The sequence below is a fragment of the Aythya ferina genome (genome assembly GCF_964211825.1).
Source record: "Aythya ferina genome assembly, chromosome: 9".
Lineage (NCBI taxonomy): Eukaryota > Metazoa > Chordata > Aves > Anseriformes > Anatidae > Aythya > Aythya ferina.
In genome coordinates this window covers 10,206,163-10,220,482 of record NC_140305.1, presented here as the reverse complement: position 1 = coordinate 10,220,482, position 14,320 = coordinate 10,206,163, and the positions used below count along the sequence as shown (strand labels likewise).

At 46.3% G+C, this 14,320-nt stretch overlaps 1 protein-coding gene across 17 annotated transcripts in view; it reads left to right on the top strand.

Annotated features, from left to right (window-relative positions):
- OTOS (otospiralin) overlaps positions 1–14,320 on the top strand; it is a 455,029-nt gene that overhangs the window by 434,226 nt on the left and 6,483 nt on the right. For 11 of the 17 annotated variants that reach the window (XR_014696049.1, XR_014696050.1, XR_014696053.1 and 8 more), the window contains one exon: positions 8,442–8,552. The gene's annotated coding sequence lies outside the window, so the exon portion shown is untranslated. Of the gene's footprint in view, positions 1–1,156; positions 1,186–8,441; positions 8,553–9,510; positions 10,696–14,320 lie in introns of those variants that run through there. The other 6 variants (XR_014696051.1, XR_014696052.1, XR_014696061.1 and 3 more) reach the window with 5 other exon arrangements.

Below are 14,320 nucleotides of genomic sequence, written 5' to 3'. Positions count from 1 at the left end.
TGGGGTGTTGTCACTCACCTTACCAAGGCCACCTGCCATGTGGTTTGTTGTTTCTTCTGTTCCTCAGCCAGCTTTTTTGCCATAATCAGTCCCATTTCTCACACCCAAAATCACATTGCTTAGTGGTTTTTAATTGGAATGTCCCACCTAATTTTTTCTTTTCTAAAATTTTTCTTTGTAAGGTAGTCTAAAATATTTGTTGCTTTCTGTGATAAACAGAAGCCAAATAGGAGTTGCATCACATTTTCCACTAACTGAGCAGCAGCTTTTTGGGAGGATTGGGACAGGGACACCAGTATATTCTGGTGGGGAAAAAAAAAAAAAAGCTGTGCCCCAGCTTTTCCTACAGGATAGGCATAAGGAAAATAGTGGCAGCTTCTGTGGTTTTCAAGGAAATAGAAAATATATTTGTGCAAATTCTGGCAGCTAGGTTTATTCTGCTAGATTTGAGGCCATTTCCTCCCAATTGCATTCCCGTCTCTGGTTCAGGGCTGTGTTCTCTGTCTTTCAGCAGCTGCGCAGCAGTGGGCCCTGAGGACTGAAGACTGTGCTTTGATCCTCAGCTCCTTTTCAGAGCTAATAAATAAGTTAGCTGCTGGTTTATATAACAGTTTGGAAGTCCACACCACTCAAAGGTGTATTTCATTGGTGTGGGGAATTAGCAAACAGTACCACAGCACTATAATTGCTGCTAGTTTTCCCTCTAAAGCAAATAGATATAGATTGTCTAGAAGGGCAAACCTGTGCAAGAGAAAAGCATCCAGACACCCAAACACCAGCTTACAGCAATTAGGGATGTATTATTGGCATCAATAGGATTATTGTCATTTTTAAACTGTGCAGCTGCTTGTGATAACAGTGCTCTCCCAGAAAGGCAGTGGATCACCAGTATGTCGGGCCAGCAGTCACTGGGTGGGCTGGGAGCTGCCCACTGCTCTGCTGAGGTTGTTTATCTTGGAGGTCCAAGGCCACGTTTCTCTTTCAGTGCCTCATTATCACTGCTGGTATTCTCAAGGCAGCCTGTATGCCTCAGCCAAACTTGAAGCCTGCCAGCCTGCGTGGTGCAGTGGGAATAGGTGGATGGGAACTGTCTGATCAAACAGCTTTTTAAACAGAAAGCACCTGAAATTTTTTTTTACTCCTTTGGAGAGTAAAAAAGATCCTTGTGCGCACCGCAAGAACGAGGTAGGACCCAGTGTTCTCACCCCACCCTGCCCCACTGGAGAAAGCCTCAGACTGGCAGTTACGTGGCTTCCTCTTAACCCACACAGAAAAGTAAAGTTGCTTTTCCTGCTTCTTTCTGTAGTGTTTGTGGCCGCACCAAAATTCAGTGTTTTGTCCAGAGCTTGTACAGAGTGACTAAGCAGATGTAGTGCAGCAGAGCTACCCACATGAAAGACTGTCACGATTGTTTATGCAGCTGTAGCTGAACTGAGAAAGAGACAATAAAAGAGCCTCCAGTCTCATTTGTAATTACCCGTTGGGAAGGAAATTAAAATGACCGTATTTAAGTTTTCACTATCTCCTGGTGACATTTAGAGATGGGGTCACACTTGGCAAAGGCAAAGTAATCAGCCAAGTACAAAACCTCACACAGCCCCATTTCTTGTTGCAAGTGGGCCATTCAGTCTCTCTTCTCCCTTATGCAGGTATGCCATTCATTTTATTAGTCCCTTGTGAATTACATTGCAGATAATGACATAATTGAATTTAAACAAACTAGACTAGACTCTCCTATGGTCTGCTGAACATTTATGTCACTCAAACATCAGGAGACCTCCGGAGAGCTTTGGGTTTTTGTCCTTTTATCCTTTTCTTAAGTACTTCAGAAAAATCAAATGTCAATGACATTTTCTAGAATAAATAGTTCCAGTGAAGCTGCACAGAGATTTGGGTGGTCATTTGTGTACAACAATGAAACGGGATTAGTTTTACCTTAAAGACAGAGTTGTGAAGCTCCCCACAGGCATCTCAGGAAATGCTAATTCTTCCTGACTCAGGTGGATAAAAGATTATGACTCAAATGGGTATATTTAAGGGAAATATCTTCTCTATGGTGGTTCTTTTTGACTGTGAGCCAGCAGTGTGCCCTGATGGCCAAGAGGGCCAATGGGATCCTGGTGTGCATTAAAAGGAGCGTGGCCAGCAGGTCAAGGGAGGTGATCCTCTCCCTCTACTCTGCCCTGGTCAGTTCTGGGCTCCCCGGTACAAAGCAGACAGGGATCCGCTGGAAAGAGTCCAGCGGAGGGCCACAAAGATGATCCGGGGCCTGGAGCATCTCCCCTGTGAGGAGAGGCTGAGAGACCTGGGTCTGTTCAGCCTGGAGAAGAGAAGACTGAGGGGGGATCTTATCAATATTTGTAAATACATGACGTGTGGGAGACAGAGGGACTTGGCCAACCTCTTTTCAGTGGTTTATGGGGAAAGGACAAGGGGCAATGGCCACAAAATGGAGCCCAGGAAGCTCCACCCCAACATGCGAAAGAACTTCATGGTGAGGGTGAGGGAGCACTGGGACAGGCTGCCCAGGGAGGTTGTGGAGTCTCCTTCTCTGGAGATACTCAAGGCCTGTCTGGATGCCTACCTGGGCAGCCTGCTGTAGGGAACCTGCTTTGGCAGAGGGGTTGGACCCAATGAGCTCTGGAGGTCCCTTCCAACCCCTACAATTCTGTGATTCTTACATAGAGTTTAGTACCAACAGATAAAGAATATGAGACTTAGCTGGAGAGATCTATATGTTTGTCATGTTATATGTTGCTTAGAGGAGCAGGGGATGCTGTGGCTTTTACATGTTGTGTGGAACATTGCCTAGGCTGCTAATGAAGTAGGGTCAGATTCTTGGCTGCATAACTTCGTGTGGTTACAGCTTAGAGTAGAATAAATATGGCTGCATGTAGTTTGCCTTGAATTGAAACTTGTGATCTGAACAATCATTTTATGGAACATAATGTAAATAGTCTGGGATTTGTTTTGCTGGGGCTTCTCTTCTGCATACTGTTCTCATTGCTATCTGCAGTACCCAAAGTGCTTCTTTTTTATCCACGGAAACATGAAGACTCAGATGAGTTTGCTCAAAATGATTTTGACCCTGGGCATGGAGAATCAATTCCAAACTGACTTCAGCCCAGAGCTTAAGTGAGATACTAGCAACCTGCATGCCCTGGGACCTTGACTTCCATGTAACTTCGGGATTCTTCCTAGAGAGCACTTAAGCTTGTACTGAAACCCCATTGTAGGCAGGTGCTAGCTGTAGCAGGCTCCAAAGAGATGTTAGAGTTAATCTTAAATCTAACTAGCTTGAAGAATTAGCACTTAAGAGGGTTTTGTGCTTTTTTCTTTCTTTTTCCTAATTTCATGGCAGTAAACATGATTAAATGGCTAATACCAGGCATGAGAATCACCTCCCTGTGTTCTCATTAGCTGAGTTGTTCTCGCTCTGCATTAAACATTTATGATGTTTATAATAAATAGTGCATGCATTGTTGTGTTGAAACAACAAACTTCCTTAGTGAAGTAATTAGGATGTGGGTCAGAGGTTTTTATATAACAAATCAGACATTATTTAACTTTGAAGAAATCCTGTGCTAGGCCTTTTATCAATAAAGTCCATTTGTTTTTAAAAAACCTTAATCAATAAATCCTAATTAAAATCACCTGTCAGATAAGTAGTAGTCCTTAAGATTTTGGTTTTATACCCAGGAGGGTTCTAGCTTACTGATGACATAAGTGACTAGGCTAGCCTACTGACTAGATCAATAACCTGCTCAATAATTGTTTTTTGCTACGGTTAGAGGCATTTGGCTGGAAATAATTAGAACTGTTTGTGATGATGGATTTTTCTGAAACTTGCTGTAATACCTGAAGAAACTCTTGCCTGGATGCCTTGAGGCATGGGCAAACCTGCATTTAGTTCAATGTGCTGCACAATCTTCCTAGCACTCTCTAAAAAAAGATTCTGTTTAATTTTCTATAATCTGACTTCCAAAACTCGGTGTCCACAGTATGTGCTCTACAGCTGATATGTAGAATCGTACCGCATTTACAGCATTTCCAGCTTCAAATGTGGTGATACTTGTCTACAGTTCTCTGTGGGAAGCACTGACATTTGGTAGTGGTCTTTGACCCCGGAGATTTTGGATCTTCAAACTTAAGCGTGACTTGTGTTACATGGCATTGCAAGGACTTTCCTCCTTTCATGTATAATCTGTTAGTTTCCCTGTGTGTGTCTTAGTAAGGGATAGTTACACTATTCCCCTAAGCCAGCGTATAGAAGATGACAAGAGTGATTAAAAAGTAGAGAAGTAGATACTGCTATGAAGCACTACATACTTTTGTCAAGGTAAGTTATCAGTTTACATAGTGAGAGTGGCTGGTAGATCCTCGCAGTTCTGTCAGGATAAGGCTAGCTACAGCAGTGGCCTCAACTCTCCAAGAATTTGGAAAAAATTGAAAGTGTAGATAGCAGCCAGTATTTATTTATTTATTTATTTATTTATTTATTTTTATGATAAAGAGGCTCTAATAAGGATTAGAAGCTTCTCTAAAAAAAGCCTCTTTTAACCAGCAAAGGGACTAAGAACGTACTTGATTTAACCTTAAGCACATGAGTAGCACATGAGTACTTCTCTTTATTCTTTTGGGGCTAACTAATGCTCTTTGTTCTTTTGGGGCTGACTAATGTGCACTGGGTAAGGTTTCTTCGTTGTTAATTCCAAAGTATGTTGTCACTCAGTGCGACTCACATGTAGACCTCCTTCTGTTGTCCTTGCAATGTGTGTTGCAAGGGTCAGCCAGGTGGCCCTTCTCTTCACAGATTGCTGTGCAATGAATCTCCACTAGTCAACATCACAGCCTATGCTAGCACATGCCTTTGTCATGTTGCACAGCTCAGTAATAAATACATCTGACTTCTGCAACACATCCTTTTCCCGGGATGTCTGTTTGCCTTTGTGCACAGAAGCTAGCCATACATATTTATTACTGGGACGGAACAATAATTAGGAAATTTTTCACTTGGATTCTGCTTTTTACGCTGTTACTTGGTGTTGTGCAGAAATGTGTTGGGGAGTAAACACAACTTGATTGTAATGACAAGAAAGAGAAGAAATATTTATCTTCAGTAGGAGTATAATCTCAAAAATGATTATAGGGATAGCTTTTGTCACACTCTTTCTTCATCCCATTTCCTGTAGGTTAAGACTCAAGTCACTGATGCAATATCCCAGAAATAACATTTCAGTGTATTCCCAGACGCCATCCTCAGCTGGGTATTTGTAGCCACTTGCACATAAATTACAGGGAAAGCTTATAGGACCATAAAATATTTTCAGTAAAACCTAAAACCTTTGACTTCTTAGCTTGCTCATGACAAACATCCCGGCTATCTAAAAACCAGAGCATGTCCTCAGAGAATAGAGACTTTCAGTCTTCATAATCATTTAAAAAGAGAAAGATATCACAGATGGAATGGCTAGAAATGAGAATCCTCCTGAATGTGAATTTATCAAGGTATCCAACCAAGTAGCTGACCTTCACAGACTTAACCCTGCCTTTTACTGAATCGTTAGTTAAATCTGAAGGGTAAAACAGATTTTATACCTACAACGTATAAATACGTATCTGCACATATATACACACATTTGCCTACAGGAATTTACATGAAAATGTGTTTTCCTAGGGAACAAATATTGTGAACAGGAAACGACATCAGGTTCTTGTATTGATAGGATGAATTATCTTTCCTTGACAATAACAAAAAATGAAAGAGCTACTTAGATAATCTAAGTGCCTGCTTTTACAGTACTATATTTAGGTAGGATGATTCACTCTTAATTTAAGAGGCAATTTACATAATAACAGGGCAATGTCACTTAAGTGTCTAAATGTCTAGATCAGATTTTCCAGCTTCCATGAAGTGCAAAGCTGTAATTGATCTCTGTGTGAAGTGAACTCTAGGAAATCAAACTACAAAGCATATTGCAGGGACATGGCCGTACAGTTCAGTTTAATTCATCAGAACTACCATGTAGCATCAGACTGATATTCTAAGTCTGAAAATGGCCAATCACATATACTTAGGCAAAGAGTGTAAGAAGCAAGGAACATGGTGTGATCCTTCCCATGGCATAACCTCCTAGTTTGCTGCTAGGGATTTTTCATACTCAAGGTTGCACCTAGAGCATTATGTTTAATAGCTACTTAATGAGTCAACCTGCCATGAACTTTTCAGCCCGTTTGTGAACCTCGCTCATTTTGAAACCATTTGCACTTTTGGTTGCTAAATATTCAAACTATGCATCCGCTGCCTGATGCTCCTTGCTTTCAAAGACTCTTGGACATCCTCATGGGAACATGTCAACTTACAGTGACACTTTCTCCAGTTAACCAGAAAATAGAAAACCAAGGACAACCCTTCCAAATCAGCAGCAATTTTGCAGGATGACAACTTATGTATTTGGAAGGCATTGTTTTTTGTGTATCTGTAGGACTGATAAAGTCAAACTAATAAATAATCATAAATGATCTATACAGTTTTTCATCTTTGAAAACCTTTTACGGGTTTTTCATCTTTGCATCCTCTGTAATCCTCTGTAACTGCTGACTCGGTGGCAAACAACTAAGCTTTGATACAGTCATAAGATCCTGTGCTTTTCAGCTTCCCAGGGACTAGCCAGTGTGCAAGCAGTCTTGATTTTCAAACAGCTTATCAGTTGGCCCCCTTTCCCTCTTAAGCCATTGATCTATTTTCAGATGATGTGTTCAAGAATTCATCATTGTGAAGCAAGTGGTCCACAGTCTGAGCAGAACATATCTAAATCAATCCCTCTATTTTAAACAATGCAAGAGCTATACATGAATCCTTGTCTCATTTCCTTTCTCGTTCAGAGGCTTCTAGGAGTTGATCCTAAACCTCTAAGTAGACCAGGACGATTCCTCTCTTCCCCCATCTTTTCCTGTGCAGCTTTGGGTTTGGGTCCAGGTTTCCGTAATAGTAAAGATGTAAAGATGTAAAGATGTCTGGTTTTTTGTAAAGATGTCTGGTTTGCTCTGTCACAAGATTTTGCGCTCACTTTTAAATCTCAGGCTAGTAATTAGGTTTTCCGTCAGGAGATTAGTTGCTCATTTGTCCACCTGAGATTTGCTCTGGGCAGTAGCCAGCTCTTTGAACAAAAATGTTTTGTTGCGATTATAAGCTTATCAGGAGTTTACAGCCCTCCACCGCTAGCCTTGTGCAGAGGTGGGGTCTCTTCTGGCACTGCCAGGGATCTCAGGCCAAATGGGTTTCCAGAGAGTCTTGTGGAGATGTGGGGTAGTTTTTGCGCTCAGGGACAGCCAGGACAGGGCAAAGTACTGAACAAAATTCTGTGGCAGATGGAGAAGATTGTGTGTGATTCTGAGAACAATAAATACGTATCATGTGTAATCACTGTTCACACCCTAATTAGCATTCATTCCTTAAAAAAGAGGTAGCAGCAATTTCCTGCGTTAACAGTGCTGAGCATTTTGGTGTCAACTCATATTCCAACACTTAACCATGCACCATTCCATGAAATGGAATGGGAGAGTTCATGTGAGCACACAACACTGGCAGAGGCTGGGCTAAAGCAGGGAGAGGGGAGGAGGAGGAAGGAAATAGCAAAATTGAGTATACAATGTATAGAAAACAACAAACAAATTCACTCGCTACATAAAGCAAAATGTGAAGACCTTCTGTTGAGCAGGTATAAGAGAGCATTTAGCACCTAGTGTTTTGGAAGAGAGGCTGTGGATGCCCCATCCCTGGAGGTGTTCAAGGCCAGGTTAGATGAGGCCTTAAGCAACCTGATCTAGTGGGTTGCATCCCTGCTTATGGCAGAAGGGTTGGAACTAGATGACTTTTGAGGTCCCTTCCAACCCAGGCCAGTCTATGATTCTGTGATTATTACTGGTTTAGATCATTTCCAAAGAAATATATAGATGATGGCACTAAAACTGTAGGAGTTTGTACCTGGTACAGAATAGGTGTTGTCCCAGTGAATTATCAGTTGTAGACACTGGAAGGATGTGAACAAACCTTAAGGCATCTCTGAAATAACAAAGGTTATGCAGCCTGTGTCCTTTGTAACCTACTGTAGTGAGTTCAGTTACTGCTGCTTAATACTGAATATTCATGAAGTCAGTAAATGAATAATTGGGACACATTTACATTTTATTACTGATATGGGATAGCCTGGGTATCTTACAAAGATGCTGATGATTCATTTTGGCATGACGGTAAGAGGGTGCAGAGGGAATCTGTCAGTATGACTTGCTAATGCAAAAATAATTGTTCCATTTTCTAATTTAAATACCAAGAAAGACACTGATCTTTAAGAGTGAATCTGCCTAGTAGTGCCTTTCACTATGTATTAGAGATCTGTACAGAGCCAGCGTGCTGCAGCTTTATCTTTCTATTTCTGCAGTAGCTGAAGAAGTGAGGAAGAGGAGGCAGAAATAAACCTCCCCAGAAACACAGAAGAGCTCCTGTAAGCTGCAGATCAATCCTGATGCACTTGATAAATGAGGAGGATTAGGTAAGTGATTTGAGTAGAAAGTAATAGCAATGGAAGGAGCTTTCCATTACACTGAGACCCTAACTCTCAAAATATAATGAAGCTTATATGGGTCAATTTAATTATAGTTGAGCTATACACATATTTACCATGGCTACATAAGAAAAAGTTGCATTCCTCTATCTAAGCGCGCTCCATAAATACAGCTGCTATAAAGATATGTAAAGAAGGTAGAATTGAAAATTTCAAAGAAAGCTAAATTTACAACTTGCTTCAATTCAGCCCAGTGTGCTTGTGATTTTGAATCATGGTCTTCTCCTACACGGTGCCTTTCCATTGATATCCTCATTGCCGTATTTTATACCAGCCTGTACTGCAGGGGTCACGTCGTGCAGTGTGTTGAAAAACTTGGGCTGGGGCTGACCAGGCCTGCTGGTCCTCTGCACAGGGCCACTGTTTGCCCCCATTAGTGTGTGCTGGGTCTGTGTCCTGATTGTGGAGGGGAAGAAAGATGGCACGGGAAGATGGTGGCTTTGGCAGTGCACATGTATGCGAGCAGTTTACCTGAGATCTGCCAGTTGTCGGAAAGAGGTGAACATAGCAGACACAAGAGTAAAGGCAGGTGCAAGCCTTCAGGCAGCTCGTATACAAGAATTTCCAGACCATGTACTCTACATCTGTCAGACAGCTCACATTATATGTCTTTGATAAATAGTTCTTATTAAAGAGATAGAAATTTCTCATTCCCCAGAGAAGTTGTTTCATACATTTTTCAATCTTTAAGCAAAATGAAAAAGTTTAATGAAAAAGCCTCTATTCAGCCGCCCTCACTGAGCCTCCAGTCAAGATTTTCCTGAAGTAAATAAATTCTTAATTTGCTATAGATAATGTCTATCAGATGATAGTACCAGAAGCACAATTGAAAATGAAAGAACAGCAGACTTGGAAAAGACATTATTACCCACTTTTCCATGAACAGAACCGTCAGCATGTTGACTTAAGGCAAGGCTGTCAAGGCAGAAGGAGCCAACGGAGGTCATGCAGAAAGGTTTTAGGTGGCCTCTTTCCAGAGCAGATCAGCCATGCAGACGTGTACGGGATACAGTACGAATCTCCAGTTCACTTGGTCCAAACTGCCTTCAGGTTGGGGTTGGGGTTTGGAGGGAGAGAAAGTGCAGAGTCCTGTTGTGAGTGGGGTTGTGTAAAGGCTCCCAAAGGGAGTTCAGGTCTACCCAAAGGCTTCTGTTGGGAGCACTTAGGAGAATTAGTTGAAATGTCTGGGGCAGGGCCAGCAGCATGGGGCAGGCTCTGGGAGGATGTGCAGCATCCAGTGGCTCGTTCCCTTCCTTTGTGCGGGCTGGCACTGAGAGGGACCGAGAGGTCCCTTTGTCCTGTCACAGTTGTCTGGCAAACCTCTGACAAGTTGCCTGCCTGGGGGAGTACTGTCAAAATGACTTCCATCAGTGGGAACTGAACAGAGGGTCTTCTGAACAGACCCTGTGCAAGGCTCAGATGGGTAATTCTGGTCCCAGCATTGCTAAGCACGGTACTTCCCTTTTCATGTGGGTCACCAAAGCCAGGGACAGGGACTTCCCTGCCACACCTTCTGCTTTTCTGGGGCCTTTTGTTGCACCCGGGGCAGCTGCTCGACAGCGTGGCACCAGCAGTGGCAAGCAGACCCCTTCAGCCAGCGGGCTCATCAGCCTCGTTGCTGGATACATCGGTAGACTTTTAATCAGCCTGTTCCCTGACCCACCTCATCTTTCCAGTTCTTCTCTAGGAAAACCTAAGAGTGGGTCCACAGAAGAAACAGGTGGAAGCTACAGCGATCGGAACCGAGCTTGGCTGCCCCGTGTTGCCACTCGCACAGCTCCTGTTCTCACATGTTTAGGGGACATTGGCTCTTCTGACAGGCTTTTCTGAGGATTAGAGAACTCTTCTTTGTTCTCGAAATTAACTCCTTGCTCATAACACGAAATGGTTTGGCCGAGCGCTTCCTGAATGGCAGCTCTGACGAGCGATCATCTTCCAGGCTGTACCAAGAACATGGAAAAAAAAAAAAAGAGCGGTGGCTGCAAGGCACCTACAATCTGCGCAACCCGTAGCTCCACCCACATCACTGAGCACTTTTAAATAAATAAATAAATAAGGCAAAAAAAAACAACAGCCGAACCCAGCCGCTACGGCGCTGCCCGCCGCGGTTGGCAGGCGCAGTGCAGCCGCCCCCTGCTGGCCGGAGGCGGTACTGCAGCCCCGCCCGCACTGCCGCTGCCCGCGGCTAGGTGGCGCCGCCCCGATCCGGAGTCGCTCCGGAGTGGCTCCGGGCGCGGTGTCGCGATGGGGCCGAGGGTCGGGGCGCGGCGAGCGTTCTCATTGCCTCCGGTGTGTGCAGAGTCCAGGAGGTGCGGGCTGCCGCCCCGCATGGTGTGCAGCACCTCCTGGGCCAGCAGCTTGGGTTTCTTGTACTGCCCTGCCAGCAAGGGGGCTGGGAATGCATGGGAAACTGCGAGGGGACAGAGCCAGGACAGCTGACCCAGACTGACCGGAGGGATGTTCCTCAGCATCCCATGTGGCATCGTGCTGAACAGCTCATACGGGGTGGCTGGGGGGGGACAGGATGGGGAGGACTGCTGCCTGGGGACGGGCTGGGCATTGGTCAGCGGGTGGTGAGCAATTGCACTGCGCATCGCTTGCTTTGGGACATTCCATCACTGTTGGCAGCAGCGTTATTGTTACTGCCTTGCCTTTCAGTCCTATTAAGCTGTCTTTATCCTAGCCCACGAGCTTTGACTATTTTTTCTTCCTGAGCCTTCCACAGTGCCGTTTGCTGTAGCCACCCGCCAGGTTAAGCCAGAACAAGAACACAGATGGGAAAGGGTTGGATGCGCACCTCCTCGTTTGGCTTTCAAAAGGACACAGACCAACAAGTTACTCTAGTGAATGGTGTGATTGGGCAAGTTCTCCTGATTAGGGAACTTGTCGAGACAACTGATCTTCTTTTCCTGATGTTATTTTTTCATAATACTCACCGCAAACACTTGCTGAATTTGAAAAAAATACAGAGAGGTCACCTGTGACGTTTTGGGTTTCGGGTCTGGGGTTTGGGTCCAGGGCTAGGGGTCCAGGGCTACGGTTTGGGGTTGGGGGTCCAGGGTCAAGGGCCAGGTCTCGGGCTCCAGGATTGAGGGTCCAGGGTCAAGGGTCTGCAGTCGAGGGTCCAGGGCTGGGTCTGGGGTCAAGGGTCCGGGCTTGAGGGTCTGGGGTTGAGGGCTTGGGGCTAGGGTTTGTGTTTTGAACTTGGGGTGAAGGGTCAGGGGTCAAGGGTCCAGGCTCAAGGGTCCGGGGTTGGGGCAGGGGGTTAGCTCCAGGTCTGGGGTCTGTTCCAGGGTTCAGGGGTCAGGGTTAGCTCTGGGGTTGAGGCTTGGAGTGAGCTCTGGTTTGGGGTTCAGGATCAGCCGTGGGGTCAGGGCTCTGGGTCAGCTCTGGGATCTGGGGCTCAGGGTCAGCTCTGGGGTGGGGGCTCCAGGGTTCTGGGTTCAAGGGCCTGGGGTTGAGGGTCTGGGGTTGGGGCTCCGGGTTCAAGGGTTCAGGTTCGGGGCTCAGGGCTGGGGACTCGGGATCAGCTCCAGGTCAGGGGCTAAAGGTCAGCTCTGGGGTCAGGGCTTAGGGTCAGCTCCAGGGAGGGGGCTCCGGGGTTGAGGGTCCAGGATCAAGGGCCTGGAGTTGAGGGTCCGAGGCTCAGGGCTGGGGCTTGGGTTTGGTTCCTGGGGCTGGGGCTTAGGGTTATCTGCAGGTCCTGGGGGAGCTGTGGGGTCGTGGGCTCTGTAGTTAATAGCACATCATGGGTTAACTGTATCAACCCCACTGCCACTCTGTTTTGATCAAGCTATTGCCAGGCTAATGTGATGTTTCTTTATTATCCATTATCCTCATTATCCATGAAGAACTGGTTGGTGACCTGCTACGGCACTTAGATGTGCACAAGTCGATGGGGCCGGATGGGATCCACCCAAGGGTACTGAGGGAACTGGCAGAGGAGCTGGTCAAGCCACTATCCATCATTTATCAGCAGTCCTGGCTATCGGGGGAGGTCCCAATCGACTGGCGGCTAGCAAACGTGACGCCCATCTACAAGAAGGGCCGGAGGGCAGACCCGGGAAACTACAGGCCTGTCAGTTTGACCTCAGTGCCAGGAAAGCTCATGGAGCAGATCCTCCTGAGAGTCATCATGCAGCACTTGCAGGGGAAGCAGGCGATCAGGCCCAGTCAGCATGGCTTTATGAAAGGCAGGTCATGCCTGACGAACCTGATCTCCTTCTATGACAGAGTGACGCGCTGGGTGGATGAGGGAAAGGCTGTGGATGTGGTCTACCTTGACTTCAGCAAGGCTTTTGACACCATCTCCCACAGCATTCTCCTCAAGAAACTGGCTGCTCTTGGCTTGGACTGGCGCACGCTTCGTTGGGTTAGAAACTGGCTGGATAGCCGGGCCCAAAGAGTCGTGGTGAATGGAGCCAAGTCCAGTTGGAGGCCAGTCACTAGTGGCGTCCACCAGGGCTCGGTGCTGGGGCCGGTCCTCTTTAATATCTTCATCGATGATCTGGACGAGGGCATCGAGTGCACCCTCAGTAAGTTCGCAGATGACACCAAGTTAGGTGCGTGTGTCGATCTGCTTGAGGGTAGGAAAGCTCTGCAGGAGGATCTGGATAGGCTGCACCGATGGGCTGAGGTCAACTGCATGAAGTTCAACAAGGCCAAGTGCCGGGTCCTGCACCTGGGGCGCAATAACCCCAAGCAGAGCTACAGGCTGGGAGAGGAATGGTTGGAGAGCTGCCAGGCAGAGAAGGACCTGGGAGTGATGGTGGATAGTCAGCTGAATATGAGCCAGCAGTGTGCTCAGGTGGCCAAGAAGGCCAACGGCATCCTGGCTTGTATCAGGAACGGTGTGACCAGCAGGGCTAGGGAGGTGATCGTCCCCCTGTACTCAGCTCTGGTGAGGCCGCACCTCGAGTACTGTGTTCAGTTTTGGGCCCCTCGCTAGGACAAGAAGGACATCGAGGTGCTTGAACGGGTCCACAGAAGGGCGACAAAGCTGGTGAGGGGCCTGGAGAACAAGTCCTACGAGGAGCGGCTGAGGGAGCTGGGCTTGTTCAGCCTGGAGAAGAGGAGGCTCAGGGGCGACCTTATCGCTCTCTATAGGTACCTCAAGGGAGGCTGTAGCGAGGTGGGGGTTGGTCTGTTCTCCCACGTGCCTGGTGACAGGACGAGGGGGAATGGGCTTAAGTTGAGCCAGGGGAGTTTTAGGTTAGATGTTAGGAAGAACTTCTTTACTGAAAGGGTTGTGAGGCACTGGAACAGGCTGCCCAGGGAAGTGGTGGAGTCACCATCCCTGGAGGTCTTTAAAAGACGTTTAGATGTAGAGCTTAGGGATATGGTTTAGTGGGGACTGTTAGCGTTAGGTCAGAGGTTGGACTCGATGACCTTGAGGTCTCTTCCAACCTAGAAAATTCTGTGATTCTGTGATTCTTGATACAGACCAAGATTTCTTTGTCCCTTTGCCAGGCTGGAGAGAGCTGCTCTGCTTCCACTGGTTGTGACCCAGCCCCTTCCCTTCCGTCTTTTCTCATACTATAATGTCCCCTGGCATGGTGAAACCTAAAGACACATGCAATATCCAAACTGGGAGTGACCATGGACTTGCATGATGGCATGATGATGCCTCCTAGTTTTGTTTTTTATGGCCTATTTGATTTGTCTTTCTGCGTGTGGCTCAGCAGCAAACAGCAGTT